This window comes from Scyliorhinus canicula, chromosome 15 (genome assembly GCF_902713615.1).
Source record: "Scyliorhinus canicula chromosome 15, sScyCan1.1, whole genome shotgun sequence".
Lineage (NCBI taxonomy): Eukaryota > Metazoa > Chordata > Chondrichthyes > Carcharhiniformes > Scyliorhinidae > Scyliorhinus > Scyliorhinus canicula.
Window position 1 is genome coordinate 133,870,713 of NC_052160.1, and position 20,914 is coordinate 133,891,626.

The 20,914-nt window shown below is 46.6% G+C and overlaps 1 protein-coding gene across 2 annotated transcripts in view; it reads right to left on the bottom strand.

Moving 5' to 3' along the window:
* cntn2 (contactin 2) overlaps window positions 1-20,418 on the bottom strand; it is a 196,378-nt gene extending 175,960 nt beyond the window's left edge. Inside the window, exon 1 of one of the 2 annotated variants that reach the window (XM_038820061.1) lies at window positions 20,253-20,417. The gene's annotated coding sequence lies outside the window, so the exon portion shown is untranslated. Of the gene's footprint in view, window positions 1-20,252 lie in introns of both variants that reach the window. The other variant, XM_038820060.1, reaches the window with a different exon arrangement.
* Window positions 20,419-20,914: the final 496 nt, after the last annotated feature.

Genomic DNA, 20,914 nt, shown 5'->3' on the forward strand with positions numbered 1-20,914 from the left:
AGTTGGTGCAGGAAGGCCATGAGTCACAAGGATGGGTGTGTCGGCTGGAGCGCGGGGGCCCAGAGATGCATTTAATCACAGTCGTTAACTCCAGGCGGGGGGGGGGGGGGTAGCCCCTTTACGGGGTGACTTTAGGCTGCACTTGCACCCAGGTAGGCCGGGAGAGCCATGTAGGCCTGCCTGCAGCGCTGGTCCACTTGCCTACAATTGGTCCCCAGCTCCAGACATTTTAACTACACTTCACTCGCTCTGTGGTCGGAACTGGAGGCTGCTTGGGAAACCCCCAGTTGGCCCCATTTCAGTGCCTTTAACAAACTCTCAATGAGCCAAACTCGCCTCATGGGGGTGGCAGCTCTGCCAGTCCCCAAACTCACCTCACTTAAAATAGCCAGCAGTGGGAGCGAGGCTGCAATATTGGCATGCTGGCCGGCACCTGGGTTATCCAGCGCCCAGCACCTCCATCCCTGATCTTGGCCCCTGGATTGATTAATAATTCAGAAATAGTAGAATAGTAAAATGTAGAAAGGACCTTAGTTAGCGGATTAGTTGCCTTAAAACCCTGTATTTATTTTAACCAACTGCTTGACTATACTCATGGAAATAGGCACTTGGCAAAGCATGTTGGATATTTAGCCTTATTTCAGTCAAGAAGTTCTGTATGAAATAGTCAGAAGGTCATACAATGAAAACAAGCGTACAGCTGCACATTGTTTTGCTGACAGCATACAATTATTATTTTTCTTAGGCAAGGAACCCAAGGCCTGTTATTAAAATCTAACTCCGGCCTGCTCATTTTTCTGTCTCTTGCTAATCTAAAGAATGCTTTCTGTCCTAGATATTGCTGACTGTATCATATAAATTGCCTGCCTTTACCTCTGTAAAGCGGGGACATTTGGAATGACTGCGGTCTCTCCAACCACCCCCCCCCCCCAACGAACTTCGTGGTTAATTAAAGGACCTTTGGTGAAAACTCTAAGTGTTGCCTTATAATTTCTTCGACAGTTCCCTCACAAGTTCCTCAAGGCTGCAGAACCAAAGCTTTATCTAAAATTAAAGCGTTGATCGGATTTTAGAATTGTAATCTCCTGTTTGCCAGTAGACAATAGTACAGAGCCATCACTGATATCAGAACAATGCAGCTATCTGCGCAGAAATAGCCCCTTGATTTTTTTTTTGTGATCAATGGTAACAATGTTAACTTGTCTTCCTGGAGCACTGCTCTTGTACAGATGGACTTGTCAAAGCTCTTTACAAAGGAAGAGCAGACAGAATGCTGGAAGACTAGATTTGCGGACGTCATATCCCGGGTACTGGAAACAAGGGTGGCGATGAGTCTGGAGGTGGCGATTTTTGGGGTGTCAGAAGACCCGGGAGTACAGGAGGGGATAGAGGCTGACGTTGTGGCCTTTGCTTCCCTGATAGCCCAGCGATGAATACTGTTGGCCTGGAGGGACTCAAAGCCCCCAAAGACCGAAGTATGGCTGTCGGACATGGCAAGCTTTCTCGGCTTGGAAAAAAATCAAGTTCGCCTTACGAGGATCACTATCGGGGTTCGCCCGGAGGTGGCAACCATTCATCGACTTCATCGCGGGGAACTAATCGTCAGCCGGGGGTGGGGGGGTGGAATAGTGTAGAGTAGGGGGGAAGAATAGGTGGGTCTATCTGCGAGAGTGGTACTGTTACTTGCACTATGTTTTTTGTAATTGGTATCTGCACACTAATGTATATTGTTACTGTTTACAATGCCAAAAATACCTCAATAAAATTGTCTGTTAAAAAAAAAGAATGCTGGAAGACTAAAGGGGATAAAGGAGGAAGGTTTTGGGGAGTAGAGACTCCAAGTGATTGATTTTTGAAAGGCAGAGAGACCTACAATTATAAATGGCATCTTTCACAACTGCAGGATATCCCCAAGAGCTTTACAGTTAATTAAGCACTTTATAAAGTGGAGGATACAAGCAAGGTCCCTCAATGAAATAAATTAACATGTCTGTTTTAGCTGTTGGTTTAGGGCTAGATGTCGACCAGGAGAACCAATCCCCTCTCCCCTTCCGTTCTTCTTCAATTAGTGCAATGGTATATTTTACATTCATTTCAGAGGGCAGATGGAGCTTTGGTTTAATGTGTCACTCAAAAGACAGCAACTTCAACAGTTCAGCATCCCACAGTTCACCGTGATATCAGCCTACATTTTCTATTTAGCTCCCTGGAGTGGAAATTAAACCCACAACTGTCTGATGTGGAGGTGCCAGCATTGCCACAAACATTGCAACAGAAGGGGCGCGGGGGTTTGGGCAGGCAAGGGGATTAAGATAGGAAGATACAGCAGACATGACCGAGTGGATGAAAATGTATCCAATCGTTGGGAACTTGCGGGGTGGAGAGAACATTGATTATTAAAGAAATTGCCACCTTCTCAAGGACAATTAGGGATGGGCAGTAAAAATGCCGCCCCACGGATGGTGGTACTGGGGGAGATGGGGGGAAGTTGAGGCCACGGAGGGATACCATCAAAATACAGCCTGATGTTTTGGGGGTCAGTTAATTTTGTTGGCTGGATGGCTAGAGTGTGGTGCAGAATGATGCTAACAATGTAGGTTCAATCTTTGCACTGACTGTAGTATCTCATGGAGGGCAATCTCCTTGCCTTGCTTGCAATGGAGTCAGGCCCCTTTATCTATATGACCACTTGTTCAGAGGAGACATTGAACTGAGGCCCTAACTGCCCTCTCAGATCGGTGCAAAAGATCCCATGGCACTATTTTGAAAAAGAGTCGGGTTCTGTCCAATATTATTCCCTCAATCAACGTCACTAAAATAGATGATCTGGTCATCATCACATTGCCTTTTTGTGGGATCTTGCTGTGCACATATTGGCTGCCATGTTTTCTACATTAGCGACTACATTTCAAAAGTATTTCATTGGCTGCAAAGCACTTTGGGATAGTTCAACGGTCATGAAATGTGCTAAATAAATGCAAGGCTTTCTTCCTTTTGATTCAATAATAATAGAGAAGCTGGCTTACTCCAATTTTGCCACTAAAAGTGAAACATTGGACTTCCTTGAACAAGAGTCAATTCTAACACAGGCTGAGTTGAATGGTCCCTTCATTTTCTAAAGGGAGTGCAGTGAAAGCAAAGCACCACACCATGAACTCTGGTACATGTATTCAAATCCAGGGCAGGAGATAAAGATCCTCTGGTTATTAAGAAACTGAAGAGAGCTGGAGATAGTTGTAGCTGACACTTTCTTTGCATTTTTAACATTCATTATCGCTCTGTGCCATGCATCATGCCTCAAGCAAGGCAATGATGACAGAGCATAAGACCATAAGACATAGGAGGAGAATTTGGCCACTCGGTCCATCGATTCTGCTCTGCCATTCAATCATGGCTGATATTTAAGATAATTTGTTGGTGCTGTTTCTTTTTGTTTTGCTTTTTTTTGATAAATCTGGAGTACCCAATTAATTTTTTTTCCAATTAAGGGGCAATTTTGCGTGGCCAATCCACCTACCCTGCACATCTTTGGATTGTGGGGGCGAAACCCACACAAACACGGGGAGAATGTGCAAACTCCACACGGACAATGACCCAGAGCTGGGATCGGACCTGGGACCTCGGCGCTATGGGGCAACAATGCTAACCATTGCGTCACCGTGCTGCCTGTTGGTGCTGTTTCATGATAGGATTATATGTGTTGTACTAAGAGCAGAACAGATGTGCTTCCTGGGGTTTAGATGTGGACTGTGTGCTTAATTGGTCACTAATTGGATTAGTATCATTGTATAAAGTTCTGCTGATGTCCCTTAGGATAACTGCATTAAGTAAACTATTAAATATGTTAGCCTTCCTCCTACGACAGGAAAAAAAGAAAAGCCAAAGTATGTTGCCGCGGTTTGAATCGGATTGTTTAGAAGCCGAAAAATGCCCAACAAGCCGATCCCTATCTCAGGGATCAACTCCCCGTCACTCCCACTTTTTCAGCCTTTCCCAAGTCCCTACTTTCTTCAAAAACCAATGAAACTTTTTCGTTTGCTTCCATCATTGCTTATGATAGAATTGATTTCAACAGTTCTCATCTCATCAGGGAGGAACAACTAAGATTGAACCCAGATAGAGCTTCCTGTGGCTCATTAATCTCTTGAATCCTCAGCCGCATTTATATCTAACAGAGTTCATCAACAAATGTCATTACCGATGAACAATGGAGACACACAGGAGCTGGCTGCTTAATCAGGGTCAGTAAAACCATTGCAAATGGGCCTTTCTCAGTAAGCAAGTCTTCCAAAATAACCTGTTAAGGACCTCCTGAATGGGATACTTCCTGCTTTGTTGGAAACAAGGTGCAGCAATGTAATTTGAAAATACAGATAATTATTACATATTATCACCATACCTTTCTAATCACCTTTCCCATAAGACCATAAGACATAGGATCAGAATTAGGCCATTTGGCCCATCGAGTCTGCTCCAAAATTCAATCATGGCTGATATTTTCTCATCCCCATTCTCCTGCCTTCTCCCCATAACCCCTGATCCCCTTATTAATCAGCCCGCATTTTCTAACTTCCATTTAAGCGCGCGCATCTATTCCTTTCCTCTTAACTATTCTATGTAGTTGCAAGTTCCACATTCACACCACCCAACTAAGAAAATAATTTTCTTTATTAGTATAGTATAAAAAAAATTCTTTCTTCAGATGTGAGTGTCACTGGTGTTTGTTACTCATGCCCAATTGGCCTTGAACTTAGTGACTTGCTAGTCCATTTCAGAGGGAATTTAAGAGCTGTGGGTCTGGAGTCACACGTAGGCCAGGCCAGGTAAGGATGGCAGATTTCCTTCTCTAAAGGACATGAGTGAACCAGATAGGTTTTTACAGGAAATGGCGATGGTTGGCATGGTCACCATTACCGAGACTAGCTTTATATTCCAGATTGATCATTGAATTTAAATTGCACCAGGTACCGTGATGGGATTCGAACCCATGTTCCCGGGGCATTAGCCTGAACCTCTGGTTTCGCAGTCAAGGATGAGTAATCTCACAATGTGGAGATGCCGGCGTTGGACTAGGGTGGGCACAGTAAGAAGTCTCACAACACCAGGTTAAAGTCCAACAGGTTTATTTGGAATCACTAGCTTTCGGAGCGCAGCTCCTTCATCAGCTCAGTCACGCACCTGATGCAGGAGGTACTAGTTTCACATTATGCCAAATGATTTGTTCTTGCTTAAAGGCAGACGTGAGGGCTGGTCTTCGCGTTCAGTGGAGATGGGAAACAGGAGGTGGCAGATTGACTGGGAAGGAAATGAAATGACTTATTGTTACGAGTAGGCTTCAAATGAAGTTACTGTGAAAAGCCCCTCGTCGCCACATTCGGGGAGGCTGGTACGGGAACCTTCTGCTGGATCGTCTGCTGATGGATGATTTACAGAAATTGGGAGATCCCGATTCTGTAGGTGTCTACGGAGCACCCTCTGAAGCAATCTCCCGGGCAGTAGCAGCCTCATTATCTGCCGTCCAATAAAGGGTAAGTTGGGTTCCCGATGCTGCAGGTCCTGTATCTCTTAACAGCAAACACATCCTGACCAGCAACAGTTTCTCCCTATCTATTCCGCTTAGACACCTCGAACCTCTATCAGACCTCTTCTCAACCATCTCTTCTCTACTGAGGACAGGCCCAGCTTCTCCAATCTATCCACGTAACTGAAGTGTTTCATCCCTGCAACCATTCTCATAAATCTTTTCTCTAACGCCTTTGCATCCTTCATTAAGTATGGTGCTCAGAATTGACATGCAACAGTTATACACTTAAGAGTCAGAAATCAAACAGATGAGATAATGAAAAGATAACTTCAAAGATTAAGCTAATCCTTTACATCAAACTTTCAAGCCTGCTCTTTGTTCTTTCCTTTTGAATTTCATATCCCTGTAGGAACTATAATAATTAATATTGCTTCTTGGAAAATTCAGCCAGACTTTCTCTCTCTTCTAGATGACTGGTTTCTTCCAGCAATGAAACTTCAAATTGACTCTTGGTTTTTAACAAGAACATCCATTTTGTTTTTAAATCCCCAAATAGAGTTAATGGGGCCTCCAAGATTTTGAATATTTGACCGTTCAGTTTTAAATTGATACTGTTAATCAACAGGAACAACAACACCTTGGATTTATTATCATAGAATTTACAGTACAGAAGGAGGCCAACCGGCCCATCGAGTCTGCACTGGCTCTTGGAAAGAGCACCCTACCCAAGGTCAACACCTCCACCCTATCCCCATAACCGAGTAACCCCACCCAACACTAAGGGCAATTTTGGACACTAAGGGCAATTTATCATGGCCAATCCACCTAACCTGCACATCTTTGGACTGTGGAAGGAAACCGGAGCACCCGGAGGAAACCCACGCACACACGGGGAGGATATGCAGACTCCACACAGACAGTGTTCCAAGCCGGAATCGAACCTGGGATCCTGGAACTGTGAAGCAATTGTGCTATCCGCAATGCTACCGTGCTGCCCTTTTATGGTAATGCCTTCAAGGTTGTAATCTGTCCAGTGATTCTAGAGCACTATAAAGCAACATTTGATGGCAAACTGCATAAGGAGACACCAGGGTGATTGACCAATACCAAAGAGTTGGTTTTAAGGAGCGTCTGAAAAAAAAATGACAGAGAGGCGGGAGGTTTAGGTTGGGAACCCTGAGCTTAGGGTCTAGATACCTGAAGGCAAGGCTGTCAAACTCAACCAATCATATGAACGTTGTGGAAGATTGAATTATTGGTCTATATTTGCACAAACTATTGAAGGTGTCGCAGGGATGTTGAGAAAGTGCTTAACAGCACATTTGGGATTCTGGGCTTCATAACTAAAGGCAGAGAGTTAAAGAGCAAGCAAGTTGCGGTGGCCATTTATAAAGCACTGATTCTGCTTCTGCTGGAGGATTGCCTCGCGTTTTAGGCACCGGCACTTCAGGAAGAATTTGAAGGTTTCGTAGAGGGCACAATAAAGATCCGCCAGAATGGGCCTGGGGATGAGGGATTTCACTTACTTGGATAGATTGGGGAAGCTGGGAATGGTCTGCTTGGAGAAATCTGAGAGAGAAGGGCTCAGAATCATGAGGGGCTGAGACAGAGGAGGTGGAGACAAAATGTTCCCATTGGCAGAAGGGTCGAAAATGAGGGTGGTGGAGACTGATACAACTGTGGCTTGCAAAAGGGAATTGGAGAAGCACCTGAAGGGAAGAAATTTGCAGCGTGTCTGGCAAGATGGATGGGGCGAGCTGAGTCATTTTGCAGAGGGCTGGTATGGACACAATGGGCCAAAAGGCCTCCGTCTGTGCTGTAACCATTGCATGATTCTCGAACACGTAACTGCCGCACTGTTTCGGGAAAGGATTGTCCGAGCAACCTAAATTGTAGTTATTTCATAATATCTGCTGTGACTGGATTTATAAGAGCAGGCACTAAATTAAAACCAGATAATAACACTTAATTTCAATCTTTTCCCCTAACAGCAATCAGAGACAGGAGAATTGTGTCCCATCTGTCGGGACTGGTGATTGATACAATCTCATAACCCTTTCCTCATTAGAAAGCTTTCTCTTATAAAATGATAATCTGAACTGGGAGTCTATTGGATGGCCATTATTCTGCAAATTTGATGTTCTGTTTGTGAGGCACATGATCAGGAAATAAGGGATTTTTTGTGTCAGAAGGGAGACATTAGAAAGCTGAGTAAGCAGAGAAAGATTTATTTAGCGTAATACGTCTGGCTAAAATTTACTTATACAGTATGAGTTGTCATTTGCAATAGGCAGAGCTCTCTGTGTTTTGAAAATCAGCCCGGTTCTGTTTGAGCCTCGGTTTGTTCAAACCGCAAAAGGCAATTTGCAAAGCCTTTTGCACATCCCCAATTAGTCCATTGCCTCAGAACAAAAGCATCTCAAGGTGCATCATGGTGGTGCCATCCAGCAAAATCTAATACCGACTCACATAAGGAGCAGGTAGCAAAAACATTGTCAGAGGTTGCTTTTAAGGAGCTTTGAAGGAAGGAAGAAACGGCGCAGAGATTGAGGGAGTGAATTCCGGAGCTTAAGACCCAGTTACCTGGATGCATGGCTGCCAGAAGGCGAGAGAATGAAAGTGGGAATAAACTAGCAAGCGGCTTTGGTGAGACACAGAGATCTTGGTGGTGCAAAAATCGAGTGTCCAAGAGGTCAGAATTGGAGGAGCAGAGCTATCTCAGAGAGTCGTGGGGCGGCACAGTGGTTACCACAGCCAGGGACCCGGGTTCGATTCCGACCTTGGATTTCTGTCCATCTCCCAGGGGAAATGGCACCTCATAGAGCTGTAGACCAATCAGAACTGGCCAATCGGCAGTAGTGGCAGTGCCACCATGAGCACTTTGGGCCTCAACTGGGCCGGGGGGGGGGGGGGGGGGGGGGGGGGGGGGAGGGGGGGGGGGGAGGGGGGCCCACCCTGAAGCGGAAATCATGCTTGAACAATCGACTGGAATACTTTGAGGATGTAACTGGTAGTTGATGCGGGGGAACCAGTGGATGTGGTTTATTTAGACTTTCAGAAGGCTTTTGCCAAAGTTCCGCCTAAGAGATTGGTGTGTAAAATTTAAGCGCATGGGATTAGGGGTAGTGTACTGAGATGGTTTGATAACGGGTTGGCAGACAGGAAACAAAGGGTAGGAATTAATGGGTCCTTTTCAAATTGGCAGGCGGTGACTAGTGGGGTACTGAAGGGATCGGTGCTGGGACCCCAGCTATACACAATATATATTAATGATTTAGATGGGGGAACAAACTGTTATATCTCCAAATTTGCAGATGACACAACGTTGGGTGGGAGGGTGAGCTGTGAGGAGGATGCAGTGTGTTTTGGACAAGTTGAATGAGTGGATAAATGCATGACAGATGCAGTATAATGTGGATAAATGTGAGGTTACCCACTTTGGTAGCAAAAACGGAGGTCGGCTATTTTCTGAATGGCCATAAATTAGGAGAGAGGAATTTGAAACGAGACTTGGGTGTGCTCGTACACCAGTTGCTTAAGATAAGCATGCAGAGGCAGTAGGGGTAAATAAGGCAAATGGTATATTGGCCTTCATAGCGAGTTGATTTGAGTACAGGAGCAGGGATGTCTTGGTGCAATTCTACAGGGCCTTGGTGAGGTCACACCTTAAATATTGTGTGCAGTTTCCGTCTCCTTATCTGAGGAAGGATGTTCTTCCTGTAGAGGGAGTGCAGCAAAGGTTTACCAGATTGAATTCTGGGATGGCAGGACAAACATATGAGGAGTCTGAGTCAATTAGGATTGAATTCGCTGTAATTAAGAAGAATGAGGGGGGATCTCATGGAAACCTATGCAATTCTAACAGTATCCCATAGGGCAGATGCAAGAAGGATGTTCCAGATGGTGGACATGTTCAGAACCAGGGGACATAGTCTGAGGATACAGGGTATACCATTTAGGACAGAGATGAGGAGAAATCTCTTCTCCCATAGAGTGGTGAGCCTGTGGAATTTGTTACCACACGAAATAGTTGAGGCCAAAACATTGTATGATTTCAGGAAGGAGTTAGATATAGCATTTGGGGCGAAGGGGATCAAACAATATGGGGGGGGGGGGGGCGGGAAGGCATGATTAGGCTATTGAGTTGGATGATCAGCCATGATCATAATGAAGGGCAGTAGAAGCTCAAAGGGTTGAATGGCCTCCTTCTGTTCCTATTTTCTACGTTTCGATATAAGAGGCCATAGCGAGCAGGTTCGATAGTGCTTGATGAGGTCCAACTGGATTTGGCGATGGATGGCCGAACCAGTTGTCCACCATATGCCTCCACATCGGTGACTTAGGAATTACACTTGATATGACATTCCTCCATTGACTATGTCAAATTAGAAATGATCTCTTTTATGTTAAGGCTCTGGTAAAATAATAGAGGGAAATGATGTGAGCCTGTTCCATTATTTCAGCTACTCCGCAATGCGCTGTTGATCCGTATTGAGTCCGTCGCACAGGGTCAGTACATCACATTGTCACCACAATTAAGCTAATTATTAGCTCTGGGAAGAATGTATCCAATAACCATTAATCCGTACTATTTCTGAATGAAAGAATAACATCAAGCCTTGGCCTCCAATCATTAGGCAGCAGTGATTCATTCCAGAGCATCTCAATTTGGGAAGGAACAAAAACTCAGAAACTACGTCAGCAAGTCAGCCATTATTTACCATTAGCCATAATCTGAACTCGACTAGAATCATAGAAGCCATAGAATCATAGAATTTACAGTGCAGAAGGAGGCCATTCGGCGCATCGAGTCTGCACCGGCTCTTGGAAAGAGCACCCTACCCAAGCCCAACACCTCCATAACCCAATAACCCCACCTAACACTAAGGGCAATTTTGGACACTAAGGGCAATTTATCATGGCCAATCCACCTAACCTGCACATCTTTGGACTGTGGGAGGAATCCGGAGCACCCGGAGGAAACCCACGCAGACAGGGGGAGAACGTGCAGACTCCGCACAGACAGTGACCCAGCCGGGAATAGAACCTGGGACCGTGGAGCTGTGAAGCAATTGTGCTAACCACTGTGCTACCATGCTGCCCTAGATCTCAGTCTGTTTTCTTTCAAAAAGCCGTAAGTGTGATTTTTTCTAATTTGTCCCAGTCGCACTAGAAATAGATTTCTAACCCTCCTTTCCCTCGCCAGTCATATCTTTTAAGTTTGACCTTGTCTGATGATTGTGAATTCAAAGCACCGAGTGGCTGAATACACCAGTTGGTGTGGGTCTTAAATTATCCAGCATGGATAGTCTCAGCTTTGATCCCTGCTCTTTGCAATGTTATCTAATCCCAATCAAGAGGCCAATTAAGGAGCTATAAGGAGGGTCGTGAGCCTCTCTCTCTCAAAGGGCGGTGCAAGCAGATTCTTTGAATATCTTTGAGGCTGAACTAGGTATATTCTTGATTAACGGGGAGGGTGAAAGTTTATCGGGAGCCGGCAGGAATGTGGGGTTGAGATTAGAATCCGATCAGCCGCAGTCTTATTGAATGGCGGAGCAGGCTCCTGCTCCTACTTCGTATTTTCGCATCATTCCTTCAAACATTATTCACTCCATTCTTATTTAGTTCATCTTTCGGTTGCTCCTCTCAAACCATCCGTCTAGATGGGCAAAAAGCAGTCGGTGCACGGGAACACCATCATTTCCAAATTCCCTTCCAAGTCACGGGCTGTCCCAAATTGGAGATATATTGTCATTCCTTCATTGTCAGTGGGTCAAAACCCTGGATCTCTGCCCATTGAGGATGTACTTACACCACACAAACAGCAGCGGTTCAAGCAGATCCATCACCCATTCTCAAGGGTAACTAGGGAGTAACTAAGGGCTGGGTTCACCGTTTTGGAAGCTAATTCCGACGCCGGCGTGGGAACTATGGCGATTTACGATGCAAAAATCAGCGCCGAACCCCCACCGATCCTGTGACCAGTGAGGGGCCAGAAACCGTGCCGGATAAAACACCCAGACCAGAACTTCTGGAGAATGGCTGAGTCTGTGACGTGCGTGCGCACGGTGACATCCTGTAGTGGTAGCGCCGTAAAACACGGCGCCGGCCGTGCGCGAACCCGACCGGCCAAATACCGTCCCACAGGACAACCCCTGGTCACCCCACACCAGTCCCCCCCAGCCCTCGCGGAAGCCACCCCCCCCCCCCCCCCCGGCCAGCTGCACGCCTCCCCCCCCCCCCCCCCTGACTGTGGCGGCGCTGTGCTGCCGGTGGGAAAAGTGAATCGCAATGGCTGGAGAACTCCGGCCAATAACTTCCAAATCAGCTCTTTCCCTGCAATTAACATCCTTCTATAGGCGGCAAGAGGTTAGCACTGTTGTTTCACAGCGCTAATGTCCCGGGTTCAATTCCTGCTTGAGTCACTGTGCGGAGTCTGCACGTTCTCCCTGTGTCTGCGTGGGTTTCCTCCGGGTGCTCCGGTTTCCTCCCACGGTCCCGAAAGACGTGCTTTTAGGTGAATTGGACATTCTGAATTCTCCCTCAGAGTACCCGAACAGGCGCTGGAATGTGGCGACCAGGGGCTTTTCACAGTAACTTCATTGCAGTGTTAATGTAAGCCTACTTGTGACAATAATGAAGATTATTATTAAACAGAAACATCCAAACTTCTCATTTCAGCGTAGCAGCCTTCACAGCCCAAGGATATAGGCACTTTCCATGAAGAATAGGTGAACTAAATTTAAATATTATTAAAATGCCTTCCCTCTAAAACCTCCTTTTCCAAAAAACCACTCGGCTCTCTCATATCAAGTCACAAACAGCAACATGCATCAATATGAACTTGCCCTGGCTTTATATCACAAGTTTTTGTATTTGGCATGGATCAGCTGCTGGGTAGATCTCATTGCAATTTAAGGCGCATGCACTGTCCGTTCAATCTGAGAAAGTGCTGGAGGTTCGAACTGGAATTACACCTGGAATTGTCAATAAACAATATTCCAATCACCGTAACCCCATTTTGGATCCTCTGTTTAAATTATGTCTGATAACACAAGTCCAAAGATGTGCAGGTTAGGTGGATTGGCCATGATAAAAGAGAATGTTAACAGTTATAATAAAGAAACAAATGTCCAACCCAGAAAGGAAAAAAGTCCGGACCAGTATTCTTACTATCCTGTTTAACCGTTTTCTCCTGGGAAATGAGGCATTAAATCGGAATGAAACAGAGACTCTAATGCGAGAAAGATCCGACCCAGCGAAACAAAAATGAAGGGGAAAAAAAAACACATTATGATCAAAAGCTGAACTCAATGTTGAGCCCAGAAGGCTGTCGAGTGCGGAGGCTAAAGACAAGGTGCCGTTCCTTGAGCTGCTCCACTGTCCCCCCCCCCCGCCCCCCTTACTGGCTTAAAAACATTTATGTTTCTACCTCTCTTCAGTTCGTCGACCACAGAAATGTTAACTCCTTTTCCGTGCACAGATGCTGCCTGATCTGCTGAGTTTCTTCAACACATTTGTTCATATTCAAATGGAATCCCTACAGAAGGAGGACAATCGGCCCATCGATTCCACACCGTCCCTCTGAAAGAACAAACTGCCTGCGCCCAATCCCCCACCCGGAAACCTCTCCTAGGGGCAATTTAACATGTCCAATTCACCTCACCTGCACATCTTTGGACTGTGGGAGGAAACCGGAGCACCCGGAGGAAACCCACACAGACATGGGGAGAAGGAGCAAATTCCACACAGTCGTCCAAGGCTGGAATTGAACCTGGGTCCCTGGCGCTGTGAGGCAGCAGTACAAACAACTGTGCCGCCCACCTTTATTCATTGTTCTCTATGACACACCTTGCCCATCTCCATTTGTCCACGTGCATTAGTTAAGGAAACACAATGGTGCTCTCTCATACTGCCTCCAGGAGATCAATTCACCTTGAGACATATTCCTCTTTTAGTTAACCAGCAGTAGAGTACGGTACTGGGCACAGCTGCCCCAGGTACAATACAGTCACATGCTTACCACTGGGCACTGCCAGGATTATTTCTGTATCAGGTCTCGCTGCCAATTTTTGCACATGACGTGTCTGTATACCTGTCAGTGCTTCAGAGTACGTTCCCTGCAGAACTGTGCTTGTTTGGATTTTGCAAAGATTTTTCTTTAATCATCTTTCGTTTCCTCCAGGAAATTCCCTCCGTGTAAGGGAAATCCCCTGACCGCAAAGGGTTGAATTCCTGCAGAAACCTCCATCTCCCTGAATATTAGACGTCAGCAACTTCACATTCCCTGTGTAACATGAAACCAGGTCTGCACAAATGTCCATTGCCAAACTCAGAAGTCCTTTACTAAGATGTGTAGCTTTGAACACCAGCAGCTGGATTCGGCTTGCTTTCCATTTCAAAGACGGGTACAAGATCTTTAACCGAGGGGGGGAACGGACTTCAGTGGGAGTGTAAGAGGTTCCACGAGGATGGAGTTTAATGGACAGCTAGAGTAATAGAGGGATATAGACTTTGACGCCCAGGCAGATGTACTGCAATGGAAGAGCGAGGATCTGATGGGAATGGCTTGAAAGCCTATTTTTTAAAACTGTACCTTGTCTTAAATAATCTGGAATTCCTACAGTGCAGAAGGAGGCCATTTGGCCCATCGAGTCTGCACCGACCCTCTGAAAAAGCACCCCACCTAGGCCACTACCCGCTCTATCTCCAGAACCCCATAACCCCACCTAACCGACACATCGTTATACACTAAGGGGCAATTTAGCATGGCCAATCCACCTAACCTACGCATCTTTGGACTGTGGGAAGAAACCGGAGCACCCGGAGGAAACCCACTCAGACACGGGGAGATCGTGCAGATTCCACACAGATAGTTACACAAGGTCAAAATTGAACCTGGGTTCCTGGCGCTGTGAGGTAGCAGTGCTAAACTGTGCCACCATGCCGCTTTAAACTTTGTGCTGGAAATTGAAGCGGTAATGGGTGGGAGAACGTGAATTTATTTATCGCCCTTAACTTTCCACTGTAAAAAGGCACAGTAAGAAAAAGATAGAAAAGGCATGGGAAGAGAAATGAGAGAATCTGTTCTAATTACCTTGCCCGTTTGGAGGGTCGGTGCAGACCCAATGGGCCGAATGGCCTCCTTCTGCACTGTAGGGATTCTATGGTTACCATGTGCCTACACAGACACGTGGTCTAAATAGCTGGCTTTTAAAGTAGACCAAGGCAGGCCAGCAGCACGGGTTAAATTCCCGTACCAGCCTCTCCGAACAGGCGCCGGAATGTGGCGACTAGGGACTTTTCACAGTAACCTCATTTGAAGCCTGCTTGCGACAATAAGCGATTTTCATTTCTCATTTCATTTTTCAACACCGCACAATTGCAGCTTGACAAGTCTGAAAACTAGTTTGTTTCCAAAGATGCCCAAATGGATCCCAGGCAGAGAGGCCATCTCCAGGAGATAGCTTTAACCTTTACCTGGAGAGTAATACAAACACATCGAGCTCTCTGGCCAGTGGGCGATGCAGAGCAGGCAGCATAGCCCCTCCTCGCTCCGAATTGCTCTATCTGAATCTTAGTCTAGTATGATGTGGAGACGCCGGCGTTGGACTGGGGTGAGCACAGTAAGCAGTCTTACAACACCAGTTTAAAGTCCAACAGGTCTGTTTCAAACACTAGCTTTCAGAGCACTGCTCCTTCCTCAGGTCATACGTCTTCATTCAACTGAGGAAGAGGCAGCGCTCCGAAAACTCGTGTTTGAAACAAGCCTGTTGGACTTTAACCTGGTGTTGTAAGACTTCTTACTGTTAGTCTAGTTTGTGGAAGATGGCAAGTGTACCTGTATAGTATATTTTACTTATCGTTGTCAGGCTGCATACTCACTGCGGTATTCCATGTTCACGTATTTCCTGAGTGAGCCGTTTTTTGTCTGCACATTTAAGGATTGAAAATTGAGTTTACGATGCCTTTGGCTTTCCGGCCAAGGACATTTTGCACAGCATTTTACTGTAGAAACCATTTTCTCATTTGACGGGCTGCAACAGCACTCCGATCGACTTCAGCTGACAGGGTCGATAAACAAGTAAATAAATGGATACTGCATCGAGACCGGGGCAGAAGTGGAGCGGTGAGCATCTCTGGTTTGGGCACATACTACAAGTTCAGTGCCTTTAAACATCATCGCAACTTTTTTCTGCTTTGCAAGTAAAAGGAAATAAAATGATTACGTTTCAAAAGTACCTTACACAACCTAAGGATGTCCCAAAGTGCTTTGCAGCCAATGAAATACTTTTGAAGTGCCGTCCTTTGCTCTCCTCTCTCCCAAAGCAATAAAAAGTTGGCCAACCATGCCGTTCTCAAGCTGTTGCTCCCTCTTGTGTCATATCCTTGAATACAGCACACTAGGCTAGCACGATCCCCAAATGGACACATAACTGCCGCTTGTGGGCTCCTTGCGCAAGGTGATGGCTGTATTTGCAGACGTAACAACAGTCACTGAACTTTAATTAATTTGGGAGCCGGAATTCGAAATGTTGGGGGGAGGCGGGGGTGGGTGGAATTGGAATATGGCAGGCGAAGGTGGAGTAGGTAAAGGTAACAGTAAAAGGCCCAGATCCTGACAGCATGTATCCTGCATGATTTGGACAATTTCTTGCACCACCCCCCGCCCCCCGGTCAGTTTCCCGGCCGAAACCAGAGGGAAGCACCAGCTGGTCAGAGCAGAGGAATAGCAAGAGGCTGCGGCAGGGAAACTGGGATACCAGCTGCTGAGTCTCAGGTTAGGCAGGGGGAGAATGAGTCTCACAATTGGACTTGGTGGGGGTGTAGGAGGGGGCAGGGGAGGTGGGGGTTGTAGCTACAGTCTAGGCAAAGAATCATAGCACAGTGGAGCCACAGAAAGAGGCCATTCAGCCCATTCTGTCTGCACTGCCCCAGTTAGTCCCACCCCCCTGCTCTTTCCGCTTCAAGCATTTAATCAAGTTGCCTTTAAAGGCTATTATTGAATCTGCTTCGACCATCCGACTAGGCTGACCATTCCAAATGCTGGTATCAGCTCTGTTTTTGTTTGCCTGCACCTTAAATCTCCCTCTTCCCGTCAAACCTTCAGGCACTGAAAACAGTTCCCCTCTATTCATGCCATCTAAACCCGCCATGGTTTTAAACACAAGGCCTAAACTTTCACCTTAAGGCCCAGTGGTCCACTCTGAGCCAACATTTAACCATCAAACAAGAATACTGAGACAGATCATCTGGTCATTATTGTTGCTTGTGGGAGCTTGCTGTGCATGTCTTTGCCGCCACGATTCCCACACTGCAATAATGACCACTTACTGCCTGCATTTACAATCAATTGACCATTTTCATTATATTACGTTTCCTACATTACAACAGCGAGCACACTTCAATCATACTTCAATGGCTGGAAAATGCTATAGGAGGCCCTGAAGACATGAAAGGCACACTATAAAAGCAAGCGTTTGCTTTCTCCTTGCTGAAGAAAGAAGTGATGGCAAGGGAACAATCTGATAACTGAGGTTAGAGGACCACTAAAGTATAAAGGAGGCGAGCAGCTTATAACTATCAGACCCTGTGGGTTTGTTACAGCCCAGGGTTCAGTGCAGTGTATCCAAAGTTTTTATGTGAAGGGTTTTTCCTGCACTTGGGATGAATTTCTGCATTGATTCGACCATCAGCGCAGTGGGGCGGAGTGGGGTGGCTGTTATTTCGTCCCACATCATCCACTTGCAATAATGTATGAAAATTGCAGGTTTAATTGAGACACTGGGCACGATCTGCTGGCGCGTTCTGTCCGAGCCAGGGTGCCCCACGGCCGGTAGATGCCGGGAGTGGCCTCTTCCGGGATTTACCCGGCTCGCCATGCCTCGCAAGATCTAACGGGATCTCGTGAGACGTCGCGATCTAGATCCCACCCATTGATAAATCTGCATATTAGAGTCATTAATTGCTCTCACTCTAATCTGCACTCCCATGGTCTACCTGAGGCTTTGGGTGCACTGTTCAGTACTGGTCCCTTCAAATGTGACCAGGGCATTTCCCAGGGGTTTGGAGGGCCCTGGGTGGTTGGCATCCAGGCAGGGAGGAGAGCACCCTGGCATGCTGGCACTTCAAGCCTGGCACTGCCAGGATGCCCAGCTTGAACTGGCAGGTGACATTGCCAGGCTGGCATTTTGCCCGTACTAGGGATTATGTACTCTGGGATAACACAGTCTGCAACTGGATGCATCTTTAACCAAAAGATACTCCAGTCCTTGGAGTCAGTTCAATCTGATTTATTGAACCAGTAGCACAGTTAGCACAGTTCTCTATGAGTTCGACTCTCTGCTAAGCTAAGTGTGGTTACTCTGTCTGACTGAACCAGACTAGCTCTTAGCCACGTGCTGGAGGTGTGATACTGTACATACACCCTGACTCACTCTGTAGATGCTCATCAGTGGAAAGAGCCGGAGTGTGAGTGCCTCGTGCCTTTTATAGTGAGATACCACCCCTGAGTGTCCTGCCTGCTGATTGGTCATGTCCTGTCCTCTGTGTTCATTAGCTGCCTGTCTGTGTATCATTATCTACATGTCTGCATATCATGACAGGGGTGCCCTGTCCGTGTGAGGTGGGGTGTAGGGGGGGCCCCCGAGGACCCCCTTATTGGTGAATTGGGGCATTGGAAGGCTGCATCGGGAGGGTCGAGAGATCGGGGTGTCAAGAGATTAGGTGGAGCTCCTCAGAGCAGGAAATGCAAATTAGTGCAGCCTCGGAGGTGGGGAGGGGGGGGGGGGGGGGGTTTGTTCCCTGCTGGGTCACCAAAACAAAGAGAGTGCTGTTAGATAGCGGGGTCATTCCTGCCGCTTGAATGAACTTTGTTGTTTGTTGGTCAGATAGCGCCCATAATCTGGGGTTGCTCCACAGGTAAAGTTTCCAAGGTCAGAATATACTCCAAAGCTGATTTAAAACCGATTTAAACAGCACTGCAATCTTCCATTTGGATCTTTTTGATGATGCCTGGATGGGAAGGTTAAGATGACGTGAGCTTTATGGGTTGCAAGAGTTGTGTATTGGACCGTGTTGGAAGACAAAGGGAACTGGCCTGATAAAAGTCAGGTGGAAGCAACCTGTGTGGGGCAGCAGGAACCTCTTGGGCCGAGTGGCCTGTTCCTGGAAGGTTAATATGACGTGAGCTTTATAGGTTGCAAGAGTTGTGTATTGGACCGTGTTGGAAAACAAAGGGAACTGGCCTGATAAAAGTCAGGTGGAAGCAACCTGTGTGGGGCAGCAGGAACCTCTTGGGCCGAATGGCCTGTTCCTTCCAGGAACAGGCCATTCGGCCCAAGAGGTTCCTGCTGCTCCACACAGGTTGCTTCCACCTGACTTTTATCAGTATTTTATTACCATGTATTGGTAGTTACGAAGTAGGTGTATGGTCAATTTGCAGCCAATGTAACAACAAGAGTGTCCCTTACTCCGCCCGGATGGAAAGTAGGTGTATGGTCAATTTGCAGCCAATGTAACAACAAGAGTGTCCCTTACTCCGCCCGGATGGAAAGTAGGTGTATGGTTAATTTGCAGCCAATGTAACAACAAGTGTGTCCCTTACTCCGCCCGGATGGAGTGGCTCCCATGAAAAAGTCTGGAAATCTTTGGGATTCTCAGAAGGAAAAAGTGGGACACAAGGCACGGATAGCAAGCTCTGGAATCTTTCCTGGAAGTACTCAGTAAACTCCCCATGGCTAGTCTATGTTCCCTGCTGTCCACAATCATCACCAATGGCTAGACATCGCCATAATTAAATCTCCAAATTACATTCAAATTTAAAGAAAGAAGACAGCAATGGGTCTGGTGTTAGTCGAATATTTAAGTGTGGCTTGCAAGACAATATTTCTCTTTGCAGAGACTTGGGTTTGGTGATGTCATCACTGTGCATTTAACATCAACACTGTTGGCTCAAACAAGGTGTACAGGCCATCCTGTTAGAGAGGGAGTGGGAGGGAGAGACAGGTAAACGAGGGGGGACAGCGAGAATGATAGAAAGGTTGACAGAGGGGGAAGGTGAGAGAGAGTGAACGAGCGAGAGAATGGGAGAGAGAGAGAGAGAGAGAGAGGCAGATTCATGGGAGAGATGGAGCGAGAACAAGCGAGAGGGAGAAAGGGAGAGAGGGAGAGGTATGGGGAAGAATGTGAGGGAGAGAGGCTGCGAGAGAGGGGAGAATCAGAGTGGGGAAATGAGAATGAAAGTGGAGAAAAGAGTGCATGAGAGGATGAGAGAGAGAGAGAAAGAGAAGGTGACACTGAATGAGAAGGGGTGAGAACTGCAGGGGCAGAGAGAGGAAGATGAGAGGCAAGAGAATGAGAGAGAGAGAGAGAGAGAGAGAAAGACAGGAAAGCCTGGGTTGTTGCATTCCACAGAACAGGTGCTGGGGTGGATACTGTGCTAATGCTGACACCGTGGAAACTGGTCCTGCCTTTTCACCCAGCAGTTTAATGCAGGCAATGCCAAAAGGTACATGGGGCAGACACAGGGGCCTTTAAATATAACAAACACTCCCAACAAATGCTTCATTTCTGCGCCTTGCTGTCTCAATGCTCTCTGATAGTGTGCACTGCGGCTCATCGCAGTAGCAGATCACTGACACTGATACAACGCTGCCGCTTTAGATATGCATTAAATAGAAAATCAGATCTGTTCATTAAGAGCAGCAAATTGATAAGATAACCCTACCTTTTCTTTTGTCAAGATCTTGAGCGTCAAAGAACTCCAGCAGCACTGGCACGTCCTTGAATCAGATTAACAGCCTATCTGGCTCGTTTCCCCCCACAATTTCTCCCTTTTCTGAAATGTTATTCTGAACCCTGCGTGTGGTTAAAGCAGCACTGCAGCAACTGCACTAAGGTCTGCTGCTCCTCCTCCAGTAAACGTAGCAGCTCCTGGGAGCTTTTCCATTCGCTCAGCTCCAGCAGCCCTTCATACATGATTCATATATTGACAGCTTCCACAGCATTTTGTTTCTCTCCCCCACCCCCCTCTCTGTTCCTCTGTAACTCACACTCCCCCTCTCATTCTCTCAGTCATGCTCCTCTATTTCACATCCCTTTCTCTCACACTCCTTCTCTCATTCCCTTTCTCTCGCAGTTCCCTCTCTCCCATACACAAACTCATACACACAATCTTACATGCCACCTCCCTCTCACACTCCCTCTCTTATACACACTCTATCATGCTCACACTCACACACTCCTCTCTCTTTCACATGCTCATTCTGTCATTCACAAACTTTCGCATACTCAAACTCACACTTCCCCTTTCTCACTCTCTCATATACACTCTCTCATACTCACATTCTCACACTCCTCCTCTCCCTCACTCTCTCATAAGCATTCTCT